Raw genomic sequence first — 14,770 nt, forward strand, 5'->3', positions numbered from 1 at the left:
TGCCATTTTGTATAAAGCACAAGACTTCCTCTCCCAACACTCATTAGTTACTTTATATCATTCATTACTTGTTCCATACATGACCTATTGTATTGAAGTTTGGGGTACCACCTACAAAACTAATATAAATCCTATATTTTTACTTCAAAATAAAGCTATAAGAATTATTAGTAAGAAACGATATCATGAGCCACCAAATCCATTGTTTGTCCGTTTGCATGTTTTGAAATTTTGGGATTTGATTAATTATATCATAATACAAATTATGTTCAAAGTACAAAACAAACTTCTACCACAACACATCCAAGACCTGTTTATAATGAGGGACTCAGTTGTAATTTACGAGGAACACTGTTATTTCAGAAATCAAAGATTTGAAGTACTGTAAAAAGTCATTGTGTTTCTGTTAAAAGTGTTAGCATTGTATTGCCCCGGATAACATAAAATCACTTTGTACTTTTTTTGGCTTTAAAAGGCTCTACAAAAAACTATTTGATTGCTTGCTATACAGTAGTATGTTGAATTAGGTTTATTGATTTTTTTGTTTTTTTGGTGAACTGCTGCTTGCATGTTTGTGTTTTTGAAATTTTAGTTCAGGGATCAATTTATACTTTGTATTAGTTATCATGGGTATATGTATAATTTTACATACATATGTATAAATTTTATTTTTGGCTAAAGGGGTAAGCATTTACAAGCTTTTGCTTCTGCCTACACCCTTTCAGGTGCATGGGTGTGTTGTTGGATTAGTTTCTTTCTTTCGTTGTATGTTTTTTGTTGTTTTGGATCTGTATGTGCCAAATAAGTAAATTCATTCGTTCATTCAAAAACAAAAATGCTGAATTGACATAAATTTAATCACAATCCCAGTTCAAGATTGTTTAATTGCCCAGCCCTACCTATGTGTTGTGTAATTGGAAGTGAAAGTATGATGACTTCAGAACTATAATTCAACATTGAAGTTGATTGAAGAGTTTTAGCATTCTGGAGAATCGCATCATTGCACTTAATTGATCAAGACTAATATAACTTAAAGTTTGTGGCCAGTCATCAGTTGGCTTGTTGAGGATTTGCCTCAGTGCCCTTTTGACTATGCTCAGGGTCACCGCTCAGGCCTTATCTTAAGAAACCAGAATATGATGCTGTTGGGTGTTTCTGATGAATAAATCTTCCTCAATTCAGCTGTTGTTATACCAGTATTGGGAGTGCATGCGTGCAACACAGAGGTCACCACCACATGATCAAACTGTGATCTTTGCATCACTGTCCAAATGTTATCTTGGATTACTACACAGGAATGAGTGGAATGTACCTTTAATCTTGAGTTTCTGTCTCATCCCTTTGACACATTTCTCTGTTTTGTTTCTCGGCATGGATAACAGCAGACTTTCCTGTCAGTGTGTGATTATGCTTTATAGTTTTAATTAGTACACAACAACCTTTCAGACAGTATGAAGATGTATTTAGATCAGCACTCATTAGAGAATTTACCTCCAGTAACATCCAGCAGAACAGAAATACTCTCATCTTTTCCTTGTGGTGTTTTTTTTATTTATTTAAACATTGTGACCCGTAGTAGTCTCATTGTCACATCTGGATGAACACAAAATGTTCACAACATTCGTCATGTGTTCAGCTCTACTTGATGCCCGCATTCTCATTCAGTCTACTTCCCGTACAACAATCCTGTCTTTCTTTTCCTGTGACATCATCGTTACCCCCGCTCTGCTCAGCGCCTTGCCTTTCTTCCCACTTCCTGTCTCGGCAGGAAATGAGCTGCCTCATAGGACTGCAGTTAATGGGGATGCATGGGTGGACAAGGACACACCTGTGTCCACTACAGTGGTCACTGTGTTCCCTTTAGTCTGCCGTTAAAGCGGAGCACTAATTAAAGCCACAAATGGTCTGTCGAGACTTGCTGTGGTGCAGGCGGCGAACCAGAGGGTAACTTTTTGGGCAGCTCTGCTTGCTTCTCAGCCCGAGGAGTCACCTTGTTTGTGAGATTCTTTTTAAAGAAACGTGCAAGTGTCAAGAAAAGTTCCTTACTGATTGAAATGTTTCATATTAAACACATTTAAAATGAGGAAACATTGTTTTCCTGGATGCGTCACCTTCCCATCGTTCTCTGTAGCACACTGTGCAAATTCCATAAATGTTAATATGTGGTCTGGTTAGATTAGAATTTATATTGATAATAGTGATAAAGTTGTTTGCTTTGTATCATCTGATAACTGAATTAAATTATCAACATCACTGTCAACCCAGAGTAAAAGTATCCAGTAGAGGAGGGCTTTTTTTTTTTAAAGTTTTTTTTATTTTGAAAATGCACACACATGCACAAAAAAAAAACTCAGTTTACTATTTTGTCTCAAAATAAGTGTTGTTAAACACCTTAGTCCAGACAGACAGGTCTGACAGATATTAATTTTCCTTTTGGTTGAATCCAGTTTGACTCAAGTTTTACCATTTTAAATTGAGTCCAAACAAATTTTCCATTGGTTACAGCCATTTAACTGCTTGTCTTTGGTTGTGTGTGTGTTTGTTTATTTATATATATAATATATATATATATATATATAATATAGTTCTGTCTTGTATTTTTTATTGTAAAGCAAAGTTATTTTATATGTGTTTTGTTTTGTGATCATTCCTATCCAAATTTGAACGACCATATTTAGTGCAGAAGTCATCATGTTTTTCTGTGCGCGTGTGCACATCCTTTGTTTTCAGTTTTAGAGCAGCTGCCTGCCGGCTTCTGTGCTGTTGTGACTGAAGCAACTGTGCTCCCTACAGCTGCACAGATCCATGTGTCACTGCCACACCTGTTCAATGGCCTTGTGTTGACTGAGTGATATCACTCATTAGCGGTGTGCAAATTACACTAGAGAACAGGGCGTGCAACCAGAGAGGGAAATTGTATGTTTTATAAGGATGATGTGCACAAACATACACATAAACACACCTTTTGCTCCTGGAAGATGTTTTTTGCTGTGTGTGTGTGTGTGTGTGTGTGTGTGTGTGTGTGTGTGTAGGGGAGGATCACTCAAGTATGCACTTCTTGTCAAGAGCAGAGCCACATGTTGTGGGCTGAGTGAGCAGCAGTTGGAACAGCTGAGAACAGCGGGAATAGTTAGCCACATTTATTTACTAAAGAAACCTGTAAAACACAGTGCCAGCTGCTTACGTAAACATTTTACACAAAAAGTAAATGCACGTGGCAAAATCTGATGTTTTCCAGCTACAGTCCCAACAAAACATATTTCCTCTCTTCTGCAGCTTCTTCATAAACTATTATTATGATTGAATTAAATGAAAATGTAAAACACAAAAATTATGGGTTTCATTAAGTCATCAACACTTTTGAATATAACACAGCTAAATCATCAATTTTACAGCCTGGTGTTAAAAAAAGACCATATGCTGCCAATATGGATTTTTGTTTTTTATTTTGAGTTCCAACATGGGCAGCACGGTGGCTTAGTGGTTAGCACTGTTGCCTTACAGCAAGAAGGTCATGGGATCGATTCCCACCGCTGGCCTTTCTTTGTGGAGTTTACGTGTTCTCCCAGCTCTCTGGCGAGTGAAGTTGGAAAAGCCCCTTTCACATTGGCGTATTCGTAGAGCTGCTCATTGCAGCATTGTGTTTCATTTAAATACGCCCAAAATGCACGCGTACTCAGCCTTTTTCAGTGTTCGTTCATACTTGCAGCTGCATGTGTTCGCATTTTAATGTGTGCACACAGTTTTTTTGTCTTGGTGGCTCACTTTTATTGTGTCCAGATGCTGCTGCGTCTGGCTGTGGTAAAGGCTGCCCTGAACGAAACGCTGTGACTCGTTAAACTTTTAAAGCTCCGGTTGCTCCGATCAGGTCCGCTGATTTGATCTTATCTGATCGATCAGGTTGTCTGATGAACGCACCGACATGCAGCGCGTGCGCGTTTATTTTAAAGAGTCACAGCTCTTTTCAGATTTGATCAGATCTGATCGATCAGGTCGTCTGATGAGCGCACCGACATGCAGCAAGTGCGCTTTTATTTTAAAGTTACAGGTCTGATCAGACATAGACAGACAGACAGAGAGAGATGTGTACAGAAGTGCCGTGTTGACAAACCTGCTTCAAACTGTGTCCAGCGCTGTACGCCGAAGAAAATTAAACATGTTTAATTTCTTCCATCCTACGCGCGTAGCCCTCAACATACTGCTGCGTAGGTAGATAAAATTCTACATAGAGCTGCTCAACTCAGCGTAGACGATATGCTGCAATGAGCAGCTCTACAAATACACCAATGTGAAAGGGGCAAAAGATAGATTTCAGGTTGGAATTAATCATTTCAAAGCAAATTACTGTTTTAAATCAAAAGACACCTCTTTCCAAACTTTGAGGCTGGTGAAAGTCATGCTTATGCCCATGTTTCACTTGTCTGTGGCAGCTAGATGGTTACTTTTGCCAGGTAGGAATAGGGTTGGGTATCGGTTTGGTTTTATCCGATACCGGTGCCTACTCGGTATTTTTTAAACGATACCGGTGCTTAAACGGTTCTCGAACCGGTACTTTTAAAAAATACATAGCCAGGCGTTAGACACACGCTGTTAAAATGCAACAGTACTTGCTAATGCTAACCTAAGACACTTAATAATCAAGATTTGTGGTTGGCATTAAACTAAACTTACCTGAAGAGGAACGGCTGCTGTCATCGTCATCATCGGTGATGTGCAACGCCACACCAGTAGGGCTGGGAGTGGGACTTTCTTCAATTTGCCCTGCAGCTCCTGCTGCCGAAGTGCTGGGCCGTGAAACGTCGCGCAGTTTATTAAACACCGTGCATTGTTCAGCTTTCAAATAAACTCCGTGACTAGCCAGATGCTTCATCAAATTTGATGTGTTACCTCCCTTACATGCAATTGTTTTATGACATCTGTGGCCCGTCGCAGAGTCGTTGCCCTTGGGTGTGAAATGAAGCCAAACTTTGGAGCATTTCGCCTTCTGCATTTTTATTGATCCTCTCGCTATCAGTTCTCATCAGCTAATGCGGCGCTGACGTCACGCAGGTTGACGCCGGAACACCGTGGTCGGTCGCCCCCTTTCGGCTCATGAAAAAAAAAACGTCAGGCACCGAAATTTTCATTCTTATTCGGTCTTGTTACTACCATTTACGTCGGAACCGGTGCTCTATTGGCACCGCGTTTCGATACCCAACCCTAGGTAGGAATGGACATGTTTTCTGCCTGCGTGGTTACCATTCAGGACCCAGGATCGTTCTGTACTCTGACCTAACCTGACCTCTGACAAACTGCAACAAAAACACAACCTCCTTGGCAGAGGTACAAATAGTGAAAATACCTTTTATCAGCACTGCAGCTCAGGGTGTTTTTAACAGATGATTTAAGTTCAGACTACGATACAGCATTGTTTTGGATAAAACCAGGTTAGTGTGAGGTGACTCATCACTGTTTGTGATTCACTGTAATGTTTCATGTTGGTCAGCAGTGTTGAAGTCTGGTGGAGTCTGATGAGTCACAGTTGCCACCACACAAATAAGAGTTTTGACAAGGTTTGACTTCCCTTGTTGACTCACCCTGTGAAATGATTAGGCACCGGTGGTCACTGGTTAGTGTGCATTTACGTTAGTGTTTTGCATGGTTTTTTAGTCAAATGTAGACGGCTGCTGCGAGCGCAGATGTCACATTCTTAATCTCACAGTAATGATGAAGAGGGTTCATAAAGAGGAGAGCACCATGCTTGATTGCTTCCACAGCTTTGTGAGAAACGTCTTTCTGACTGCGTGTCATTTTGCCTGTTCTTGGATAAGTCTCTCACTCAGGCAACCTCTGTAGTTAATCCTCTGCATTCTTCTGACAGTGAAATCAGTCTGTGTTTCTTCAGCTGCCGGCTGCCAAGCCTCTTTATTTTCCTGCAGTGCAGTGAGAAGCAAAGTCAGTCGATCTATAAGTTTGGTGTTTCACTGACTAATGGCCTCGGAGGAGACGACCAAAGCATTGATTGTGTTTTGCTACAAAAATAGACAAATCATATCTGATGGATTTTGTTCATCCTCTCTTGTCCAGGGGATAAAAGCCCAGTTACACAGTCGAGTGGCGGATTCATCTGACCTTTAACCTCAGCAGGAAGAAGGGAAAGCCACTTTAGAGGTACGAGTTCCTGTAAACCCGAGTGGGTAAGTGGTAGCATTTCTGTGGGTAATAAATAATGAGTGGAAGAAAAAAGCTCAGACTGTGGCTGCACACAGTTATGCTGCCAGTAAGTTTGCACAGATGCTCGTAGCTGTGATGTCATAGTTTGTTGATGTAGTAAGCTGAGAGTAGTTATACGTACTTAAAGGACAAATTCACATTTTGCAACTTTATGCCTATAGAAGTAAACATTGTTAGCACTCAAGCTAATGAGTGCTCTATTCACATTTAAAAATGGCATTTCATGAGAGAAATCTTGAAAAGGAAATGCACAGGGTTCAACAGGATGCAAGCAGTAGAGCTCCAATTTAACTCAAGATTGCATTTTTCTGAACCTTCAAAATAGGTAGCATAGTTATACCACTTTCCTGTTATCTTTGAATTCATAAGTTGCAACTAGAGCCCGACCTATATGGGTTTTTTGAGGCTGATGCCGATAACGATATTTGGATGAAAAAAATGCTGAATATCGATAAATCGGCTGATTTACCGGCTATCGGAAAATCAGTCGATTTATTATTGTTGATATTATTGTTTTCTAAATAAATAAAATGTATTTTTTTTTTTTTTTTGGACCATTAACAAAAAAGGTATGAGCTAAAAGCTGAAACTTTGTCCTCATATTGATTAACTTTATAACAGAGAACAATTTTCAAGTTCAAAAAATGCAAAAATGCAATTGGAGCAGTTAGGGGGCTATTCAAACGGGCCAACTAGTAAGATATCATTCCTGAAAAGAATCTTTGCCATATCACGTGAGGTAAATCTGCCCTACAATTGGATTTTGGAAAACCATGTGACGGAGAACCAGTTCCGATTGGACACTCACATTGCGCATGTCATCACACATCTTCTATGAGGAGTACCAAGATGGCCGACGGTGGATCGAAAGTCCGCGGAGTTAACTTTTAAGCAAAAAAAAAGTATGTTTCTATCTCATATCATTAAAAAGTTATTTACAATTTAGTAAAGCTTGGTCCCAGCCGTCATATACAATGGCTAGGACCAAGCGACGGCATTGTATACCCCAGAGGGTTAATGGCAAACGGCAGTAATTCCCATAACCCTTCCGGACGATCAGTGAATCTGAATGTTTCAACCTCTTAGCAGTAAACAAAAGTTTTCATGCTAGAAATAAGGACTACACAATGTAGGCTTAATAAAACGCGTGACCGACGCAATGAAGCACATTTGACACATTACTACATAAACTGAGTTAATCAAACTGAGTTGAACTGAAACGGGAGAAATGTGGGGTGAATGTAATCGCAAAGTTATTACAAACAACATCCTTATAAACTTACTTGTATGCTTTTGTCAGCCTATCAGTGCACTGTGACGGCAAAGTACAGGGGCTGGTGATGAACACATTTAAGCAGGGGTGTAAGCAGCTCACAGTTGAATGAAGTCAGAGCTCCATCTACTGGACAAACAGTGCAAGGACATTTTACATTGCCGACACAAACATTATTTCAGTAACTGTTCTGTTTATGAGAAATTATCGGCGTTTTATCGGCAAAATTTCGGCCAATAGTGAGTACTTTGAAAAGGGCTTATCGGCCGGCCGATATATCGGTCGGGCTCTAGTTGCAACTGGGAAAAACATCACACCCGAGTTAAATGCATTCCAGTTTCCACACCATGGACACCCCAGAAAAGCTTTTGTCATGATTGATCTTTCAGAGTACAGAGAGCTTCAAAACAAATATGCTGTCCACCAAAGAGAACTTATGAAAGAGGAAATACAGTGCAGAAGTTATTTTAGTGTTTGGATTTACTGCTGGATTTTCTTTTTAGTTTGTAACACATTCGTGTCTTTCATGTGAATGGCTACCAGGTTACTCAGTATTAGCAGAATCGGTTGATTATGTGGTATTTCATGCAAAAAACCACTGTAACAACCTGTTCAGAGACAGCAGTGAAACTGTACGTGTACCACTCATTAAATTGGATGCACAAAAAACAAACAAACAGAAGTGCTAAAAAAAAAAAACTGTAAAACTACAGCTTTCATTTCAAAGCAGCCATCTTGGATGAGGAACTTGGGGTATGGAGTTGAAACAAGTTGAAATTACAACTTCAGGGAACATTCTAATTCTCCCTACTGCATAGAGTCATATCCGGGCCACTGCAGGGAGGCACATAATTATTATTTACTTTATTTTGAATAGATTTAGAGTCAGCCATTTTTCCAGCCATTTTTGCTCTAGCTGGCACAGTCATTACAAATACATCCAATAAGTGTAAACCAGACTGGACCAACTAAGTTACATATAATAAATATGTACCTTTCAATACAACCGCATCCTGCTGAGTTTACATCTTAAGCAACGCACAGTAATCACAGAGAATATTGTTGTGCTGTCCAACGCTGCTTCCTGCTTCACAGGGCTCCGTAACCTTTGACATTTCAAAGTTCAACAAGTTCCACATGACAGTCATTAAACATCCGATGGCCATCGTCACCTTTGCGTCTTTTGATTCTTTCATTTGTCTAGCTAGTCAATAAGCCGGTAAACATAGACTTCACTAGCAACTAGCAGTGCTAACTGCTCTAATGTCCACACCACAGCTGTCCTGTTGAGATTCCTCAGGTGACGTTGCTTCCTCTCCAAGCCTTCGTGGTCACACTCTTGCAAAATTGGATAAACTTGCACGGCTTTCTTGTAGACGCATGTAAAAATTAAAAAATAAAACATGGAGGTCAAGCTTGGTACAATGGACATGGAATTCTTGTGCCTGAAAAAGAAACCTGTATGTTGACACCACACAGTGCATTCTGAGTAAATTCTTCTTATATGTGGTAGGGAGAATTGAAAGTTCTCCTAGGAATTGTGGAGTTACGACTTCCGAGGGAAACTGGAATGCACCATTATTAATGCGTTGTCGCATTGCATGATTACTTGCAGCACATATTGTTTTGATACTATTTAAGTAAGTAAGTAAGCTTTATTTATAAAGCGCCTTTCACAGACCAGGGTCACAAAGCGCTGCACATGGCATACAAACATAATCTAAAAATAACATACGAAAACAATAAAATACAATATTAGGCTAAAAAGCTAACTTAAAGAAATGCGTCTTTAGTTGCCTTCTAAAAGTATCTATACAATCCAGAGAACGAAGGGCACAGGGAAGCTCATTCCAGAGGCTAGGCGCCACCACTCTAAAAGATCTGTCCCCGCGAGTTTTAAAACGGGTCAGAGGAACCATCAACAGGTTCTGATTGGACGACCTGAGGCTCCTGGAGGAAGCATAAGGCTGGATCAGGTCCCTGATGTATTCCGGTGCCTGTCCATGCAGAGCTCTAAAAGTCAATACCAGCATTTTGTAATGAATCCTGTAGGAGACAGGCAGCCAATGCAAAGTATTAAGAATAGGAGTAATATGGTCCCTCCTGCGGGTGTGGGTAAGCAGGTGCGCAGCAGAATTTTGCACAACCTGCAGGCGGGCCAACTCCTTCTTATTCAGACAGGTGAAGAGACTGTTACAATAATCCAAACGCGATGAGACGAACGCATGAACAATCATCTCAACCTCTTTTAAAGTCACCATCTTACGGAGCTTAGAGATGTTCCGAATTTGGAAAAAACAGTTCTTAACCAGGTAATTTGTGTGCTGCTCCAAAGACATCCCTCCATCCAAAATGACACCCAGGTTACGCAGGCTGCTTTTGACCGTGCAGCTTAGGCTACCGAGATGCTGCTTAATTCCAGGTACAGCACTATCTGGTGCTACAATCAGAGTCTCAGTCTTATTGGAATTTAACTGCAGACTGTTCTCAGTGAGCCATTCCTTAATTTTGGCCAAACAATTTGTGAGAGAGCAGAGTTTCTGTGGCTCAGTACAGCTGCAGATCATCGACATACAAATGATAGGACACATCACTGAACTGCTGGATCAGCTTGCTGAGAGGAAGGAGATACAAGAACAAAACAGGTCCCAAGACCGATCCCTGTGGCACACCCCACAGAAGATCTGCAGATTCCGACACTGCATTGCCCACCGTCACACTAAACGTTCTACCAGTCAGGTAAGAGGTAAACCACTCTAAAACACAACCTGACATTCCAACCAAATCCCGCAATCTGTTTATCAGAATGCCATGGTCAACGGTATCAAACGCCGAAGACAGATCAAGCAGAATCAGCACAGAACATTTGCCAGTGTCATCTGCCATCATCATGTCACTAGACACCTTCAACAGGGCTGTTTCAGTAGAATGAAACTCACGGTACCCAGATTGAAAAGTGTCATGGATGTTGTTAGCCTGCAAAAACGATCTCAATTGAGCACAGACTACCTTTTCCAAGACTTTGGCCAAGAAAAGGGTTTTAGATATTGGCCTAAAGTTCTTGAGCTCTGTAGAATCCAATCCAGCTTTCTTTAACTGTGGTTCCACAATGGCATGTTTAAAATAACAGGGAAACACACCACTCGACAAAGATATATTAAACATTTTAGCAGTGTAGGGCCCGATGGAGTCAAATGCATTCACAAACAGTTTAAACGGAAGAACATCCAAAATACCAGAGGATGGCTTCATTTTATTCATGATGGTTGAGATGTCCTCTACAGTAACAGGCTCAAATGAGGCCCAGCACTGAGTGGGAGGTTCCCAGTGCTGGGGACCATGGCATAGAGGCAGGTTGTCCTTTATAACTCTAATCTTATCAATAAAGAAATCCAGGAACTCCTCACAACTAGTTTTAGAGATAACAGGAGTGACGGCAGCAGGTGACACAAGAGAGCTGATTGTGTCAAAAAGCACTTTAGGATTTCTTTTATTGGAGGCAATCAGGCGATTAAAATAACTCGTCCTGGCCTCCTCTATCGTCTTATTTAAGGAAGATATTAAGTCTCTTAAATGTAGCCTGTGAACCTCCAGTTTTGTTGACTTCCATAGGCGTTCAATCTGGCGACATGTTCTCCTTAGAGTCATAATCCCATCATTTATCCAAGGACAGAAACTTTCACGAGGAGCTTTATCAGCCTTGAGTGGTGCCACTTGATCCAAGATAGTGGCACAGTGGCTATTAAAGCTATTCATAAAACAATCCGTTTCAGTGAGATTATTAAAAAGTAAAGGGTTGAATTTATCACAGAAAAGCGTAGCTGTTGTCTCTGTGATAATTCTCCTTTCTGCCTTAGTAGAAACAGGTCGAGGCTCAGATGGCACCATCAAATCAAAGAAAACACAACAATGATCACTCAGAACATCCTCCACACATACATTGGTAATTTCCAGGCCCAGTGCAAAAACCAGATCCAACGTGTGACCCTTGTTGTGAGTGGGACCTGACACATACTGTTTAAAATTAAAAGCCTCTGTCATAGTTATAAGCTCTCTTGCTGAAGTAGAAGAATCAACATCAATCTGGAAATTAAAATCACCCAAAATTAAGACCTTTTCCAATGTAATTATAGACGATAAAAAGTCAGTAAAAGCCTTAAGAAAAGTCCCAGCAGGGCCAGGAGGTCGATAGATCAAAATACTATAAAATTTATGTGAGGAACCAACTTCCATCATGAGCGCCTCAAAAGAGGGGGCGTGGCTCGTATCCAACAGTCTGCATGTGTACCGGTCCCGGTACACAGCAGCCAGTCCTCCCCCCGCGCGACAGGGGCGGGGCTTACCCACCGCTAAGCAACCCGCAGGACAGAGCTCATTTAAATGGATGCATTCATTTTCCCTCTGCCACGTTTCTGTGAGGAAAAGAAAGTCCAAGTTTTTCCTGACAAAAAGCTCATTAATGGAGAACGCTTTATTTGAAATAGAGTGCGCATTCAATAATCCAATCCGACTCAACAATGAGGCGGTAGTCGAGTCCGCTGAACACAGCGGGATAGGCTGCAGACATCTCCCACGGTCACGTGAGGCACCGCTGTACCGGCGAAACCCACGCTGCTCCCAAGATGTAAACACGGAAAACAGGGACGGACCCGGGACCCAAGTGACTCATCCGTCGGGGACCCAGTGATGTCCAGGCTGAGTCCTGCAACACAGAGGAGTGGTGGGATGCATGAACAGGGCCGCACCGCCAGCCGTATGGCCCTGCAAGAGTGGAACTGGGCGAAGCCACCTGTAGCTTCAGTATCCACGAGCCGCACGCCACACTCCTCGTCTGATCCGAACCTGGACACCCTCTGCAGCCTCTTCTCCTCTTTTTCGAACTACCTGGACGTCGCCACATCAGGTATTCCCGGGAGGAGGGGGAACACACAAACGGAGGTGGGAAAGTTTGCTTGTAGCTATCCCAGTCATGAAAGAGGCATTCCATTGTCTCTTTAATTTTAAAAAGAGAGTCGCGATCATAAATCTGTATTGCACTCACGCAATTGCTATCCGTCAAAGCTGATATGACAGCACACACAATCAGGAAAATAACAGAAAAACGACATGGTAACAGGCAAGCAGCAGCCGGAACACACACAGGCGCCATCTTGTCTGTCTGTTTAATTAATATAAAGAATGTTCACAGTGTGCCATAACCACAGAAAGAAAACTGACTGTAGCTAGCTTTTAAGATGATGCAGGGTTGATGTAAACCGGTATATTAGTGGGAAAAAAATACACCAAGGTGGCCACACCATGGTTGATAAATATAAATGTAGAATGATTTTTATTGCTGTTTTGAGCTTAAGATGGATTTTAACTCCCATATTGCTCTGTTCATTCTCATGGAGCAAATTTCTCAATTAAAAAAAAGGGTTTCTTGCACAAGAAGCAAACGTCAGAGGTGAGTACTCTGAGATTTGATGCTGTTTTAATTCAGTATGTTTCTAAACAAGCAGCAGTGAACTTAGTGACCACCAAATCTAGGGTTAAGAAATGAAATAAACTGACAAACTTCAAGACCGCATGCACTGCATATTGAGAGACTGAGAGGGAAGGAAGAAGTATCTGCTCAGATTAATTACATTTGTGTCCAGAAACAGTCTCTGTCACTGATCTGTGCAATGTGACACTGAGAAAACAAAGTTGTTTTTTTTTTGGTTGATCTGGTGCATCAAAATTCACCAAATTTGAAAGAGTTTGTCCTCATTATATGGTCTTTTAACTGAGTGAGTCATAACATGTTAGTATTTATTATTGTTTTTGTTATTGTGTTAAACTGGAGGAGATGGATTCATATTGACTGAGGTTCCAGCTATGCTCTGTAAGGTCACTCTTTTTACATTATGTGTAGTTAGTTTTAAAGGGGTACGTTCAATGCTCTTGGTATTGGGAGGCTTTGCATCTTCTCCTGCCCCAAAAAGGCTCAGTCAGAGAGGGCTTCATAAATCAAAGCCAAATGAAAGGCGAGTTGTGCCTCAGAGGATCTTGTCAGGGGAGAGTTTTCCTCACAGAAGGAGATACTAAAGTGGAACCATGTGAGGGAAAACCAAGACTGTGGTCTTCAGTAAAGAGTTCCTGCGATCAGTGGCCCTTTATTCCCTTCTTATTGTGTATCTACGTGCAAACCAGTCTCATTGTTCCCACACATACAACCCCTGGCAAAAATTATGGAATCACCGGCCTCGGAGGATGTTCATTCAGTTGTTTAATTTTGTAGAAAAAAAGCAGATCACAGACATGACACAAAACTAAAGTCATTTCAAATGGCAACTTTCTGGCTTTAAGAACCACTATAAGAAATCAGGAAAAATAATTGTGGCAGTCAGTAACGGTTACTTTTTTAGACCAAGCAGAGGGAAAAAATATGGAATCACTCAGTTCTGAGGAATAAATTATGGAATCATGAAAAACAAAAGAACGCTCCAACACATCACTAGTATTTTGTTGCACCACCTCTGGCTTTTATAACAGCTTGCAGTCTCTGAGGCATGGACTTAATGAGTGACAAAGAGTACTTTTCATCAGTCTGGCTACAACTTTCTCTGCTTGCTGTTGCCAGATCAGCTTTGCAGGTTGGAGCCTTGTCATGGACCATTTTCTTCAACTTCCACCAAACATTTTCAATTGGATTAAGATCCGGACTATTTGCAGGCCATGACATTGACCCTATGTGTCTTTTTGCAAGGAATGTTTTCAGTTTTTGCTCTATGGCAAGATGCATTATCATCTTGAAAAATGATTTCATCATCCCCAAACATCCTTTCAATTGATGGGATAAGAAAAGTATCCAAAATGTCAACGTAAACTTGTGCATTTATTGATGATGTAATGACAGCCATCTCCCCAGTGCCTTTACCTGACATGCAGCCCCATATCATCAGTGACTGTGGAAATTTACATGTTCTCTTCAGGCAGTCATCTTTATAAATCTCATTGGAACTGCACCAAACAAACGTTCCAGCATCATCACCTTGTCCAATTCAGATTCGAGATTCATCACTGAATATGACTTTCATCCAGTCATCCACAGTCCACGATTGCTTTTCCTTAGCCCATTGTAACCTTGTTTTTTTCTGTTTAGGTGTTACTGATGGCTTTCGTTTAGCTTTTCTGTATGTAAATCCCATTTCCTTTAGGCTGTTTCTTACAGTTCGGCCACAGACGACTCCAGTTTCCTCCCATTTGTTCCTCATTTGTTTTGTTGTGCATTTTCGATTTTTGAGACATATTGCTTTAAGT

The 14,770-nt window shown here is 41.0% G+C and overlaps 1 protein-coding gene across 3 annotated transcripts in view; it reads left to right on the forward strand.

Annotated features, from left to right (window-relative positions):
- The window catches only part of raph1b (Ras association (RalGDS/AF-6) and pleckstrin homology domains 1b), a 107,637-nt gene that overhangs the window by 25,061 nt on the left and 67,806 nt on the right, over positions 1-14,770 (forward strand). For all 3 annotated transcript variants that reach the window (XM_034177472.1, XM_034177475.1, XM_034177473.1), the window contains exon 2: positions 6,067-6,150. The gene's annotated coding sequence lies outside the window, so the exon portion shown is untranslated. The remainder of the gene's footprint in view (positions 1-6,066; positions 6,151-14,770) is intronic.

This window comes from Thalassophryne amazonica, chromosome 1 (assembly GCF_902500255.1).
Source record: "Thalassophryne amazonica chromosome 1, fThaAma1.1, whole genome shotgun sequence".
Classification (NCBI taxonomy): domain Eukaryota; kingdom Metazoa; phylum Chordata; class Actinopteri; order Batrachoidiformes; family Batrachoididae; genus Thalassophryne; species Thalassophryne amazonica.